The sequence below is a fragment of the Pteropus alecto genome, unplaced genomic scaffold, assembly GCF_000325575.1.
Source record: "Pteropus alecto unplaced genomic scaffold, ASM32557v1 scaffold25, whole genome shotgun sequence".
Taxonomy (NCBI): Eukaryota; Metazoa; Chordata; class Mammalia; order Chiroptera; family Pteropodidae; genus Pteropus; species Pteropus alecto.
In genome coordinates, this window is record NW_006441955.1 from 20595961 (window position 1) to 20599579 (window position 3619).

A 3619-nucleotide genomic window follows, 5' to 3' on the forward strand; every position below is an offset into this window, starting at 1 on the left:
GATATTTTGTGCTTACAAGCCTATGGAACCTGCCGATCTCCTGTTGGTGTCTTCCAGCACCAATTACAAGCAGAGGAGTCTGAGATGGGCTGATTGGGAACATATTGGGGCTGAAAAACCCAGAGAATGGATAAATGAAGTGAAAATGGAAGATAACAGCATACTTGGGTTCAAATGCCAAGTCCTTGTTTTAGTGTAAGATATAAGGAATTCATTTAAGTTCCTTGGGGAAAATCACAAACTTTTTAGAGATTATCTCTAAAATGGGGTAATAGTATCTATTCACAGAATTATTTTGAAGATTAAACAAAATAATACAAGTAAAAGTATTCCGTAGAATGCTAAATTCGGCCTTTATGAACATTACACTAAGACATTTTGTCATTGCCTTCATAGACATCGAAGAACTACTGGAGATGCTTATTAAAGGAAAACACGAAATGTTAATCTGATGACAATATATATAATGAATTAAAATAGATTTAGACTGAAGGCAAGGAAATCAGTTAGGAAGCCATTTTGATATTTCACTTATATAATAAGTGAATATAATAAATGAGCAGAGGTAAGTGTTAGAGACCTAGAAAATGTTCCATTCATTTATTGTGGGAACTGGAAATACAATAGAAGACAGCATGTATAACATTGCTGTATATAATGTATGATGTGTGGTATTGTCAAAATGCAATGTATTTAAATCTATGTATTAACCACAGCAAAGGTAGAGAGTAAACATAGTTGCTGTCTCAAAGATAACCCCTTAGCACTCACAGTTTCTAGAGATGTTTAGTGCGTCCTGTTGGGAGTTGTAGTCTTGATCTGTGAGTCTCTATTTGAGATATGGCCACAGCAATGTACTTGGTTCATACTTAGGGTAGGTGGGAAGTGTCTTGGAGTTAGTGCATCCTCAACCACTGTTAAAGGAAGAATTGGTGGATAAAGAGCCAGTCCCCCTTACTCCTTCAGGAGGTTAACTCGGAAGCATGTCCTAGGCAGTCTCCCTGCATTTCCGGTAGGATTGTGCCTAAACTGCCATGGCGGTAACCTGTTCATTTAATGCAGCCAGTACTGGCTACTTTCTCTTTTTAGTCTCACTTCTTCATTCCCCTCTTAGTGCTTTCTAAGATCACTTCTCATATAAACTAATTAATTGCACCTAACCTAAGATGAGGAGGAATGAGGGATGACATAATATGGTACTGACCTTAAGGTATCTTTATAATCTACTTGAAAAGAATGATTTGTAGTTCCTTTTATTACAATTAGATGTTTACCCATTCCAATAGATTTTAATCTCTTTGGGGCAAAACATATGTAATACTCACCTGTAGCTTCTTTAGCCAGTGGCACACTGTACTGCCCAGAAAGGTGCACAATAAATATTTGTTGAAGGCACAGGCCAATAAAGAACTAAAGAGCTTTTTTAATATAAGCACTGTTCGTGATTGCTGTAATAAACTGATAACCTTTGCATCATTTAAAACTTTCTTACATGAATTTCCTGCCAGGTGCACGTACATTATTCAGCAAATGGACTTCATATTTTCTTTTGAATCTAGGCAATAATATTGTTATGCATATGCAGCAACTCAAGAGAACAAAACATACAACTGCTCAGAATTAGATGGATAGCAGCAGATTCATCATAGCTCTTTTTCTGTGGCCTTTAGTGTATATTGACAAAATCATAAGTTAAATGCCAGACTTTCAAATGCAAAGCAAAACTGTTTCCTGGTACTGACTAAACAATTGTTGTTAGGCATTTCGGACTGATAATGTATTTCACAGCAATTGGTATTCTGTTCTGTGCATGCAGTTTTGGGAATACATCCCGAATCCGACAGGAAAACAAGGCTTACTGTGGTTTCAATGGAACTGGAATTCTCTTCTCAGCTGAGGACACTAATGTGAACATAAAACAGATTTAGAACCCAAAATTGGCAGTAAGAATTCCCTACAGAGTTACTCAGTACTGTCTGCCATATGCAGCAATCTCTCAATTCATGTGTTCGCCTTGCTTGATTGAGAGCTGGCTAACGAAGTGGCAACAATCCAGTTAGTTGATATGAAGGAAAGAAATATCATACACACAGGTATAGAACACTAAGATGTTCTTCAGAAGATAGTTTTAACTTCAAACAATAAAACTATGATATATATTTAGGAAAATATGAATTAAAATAGGAGGAAACATAAAGTTGAATGTGACATGTAAGTTGTATTTACTAAGCTATAAAATATAGCATATGTGTGAAATAATTGTTCTAATCACCTCACTACAAAGAAGAAACAGTATCCATTAACAGGCTCTTTCATGGTTAGATGATGTGTTTTTTGTTGTTGTTGTTGTTTTTAAGCTGGCTAATGTATAAATTGACAGTTTAACTTTGCAGTGGCTTAGAAAAATATTATTTTTCTGTTAGAGCAGATCGATAGGATTGGGTGACCTCCATAATGCACACTGAACCAATCCTCATGACAGGAAAACAGGAACAGCAAGCCTCTGAGCTTTCCTTCCTCACTTGAGAAGAATCACAGGTTAGCCCTCAGGCTAAGTGCTGAATGGCCCAGGTATAGTGTCAGACTTGCTACTTCCATAGTCTCACAAAAGTACTGTGTTCATCTGAAGTCAGATGCGTGGTCACACTCCCCTTTCCCCAGGCTGTAGTCATTAAGGAACCACTCAGGCCTCTCTGCAGCTGGCTTGGAGCATGTGGGATTTGTCCCAGACTCTTTTCATAAGTGCAACTGGCTGAAAAGTGAATTTCTCTTGCAGGCTGCATCCAAACAGAGCAAGTGAAGTGGAAAAGGAGAGAAATCACTCAGTTGTCTGTAAAAACTTGGAGTATATTATCAAAGCTTAAACCCATAATTGACTTCTCTTGTCTATACTTTCTTAGAAGCCTTAGCCTATCATACTTAGAGCAAAAGGCTTTTATCCTGACAGAGGAACACAGAAGAAAAGTATTATTCACAGAGGATTGGGAAAAGAGATAAAATTCTTATTTTTCTAAGAAACAAAATTTCTATCAAGGAATAGATTTTTCATTTTAGAAAACTATAGTTATCCTTCCAGCTCTCTCATTGTGAAGAAGCAAAATCTGAATCTGAGAGATTTTTAAATGTCCAGCATTAGATGTGTCCAATGTTATCCAGCTGGCCAATATTGGAAGTGGGGTCATTAACATCTGCTTGTATAAGGAAATTGTTCCTAGAGAATTATGTTCATTTAATGAAAGTTAAGAATTAAATCTGGATAATATAATCAGTACTATTATATCACACTCATAGTTATATCATTTTTTAACAAAAAATATTATCTTTAAAATGATGTATTATAATTTTATCATTGCAAAACTCAGAAATATATAACCTAGCATAATTAAGTAATTTCCTACATAATAACAAAACCAGAGTTAGATATTCTTGATTCTCAAACAAGTTTCTACCCTATTTTGTCTGGAATATAATCTTCCTCCTCTTTGGCTGCAAGAATTAGAAAAAAATTTAGAAAATTCTGATATCTTACTAAGAAGTAGTGGTGAATTTCTAGTAAGAATCTGTGTTGTTTGGAGATTGAACTGGTAATTATAAAGGAATGGAAGCTGTAGACTTCCAC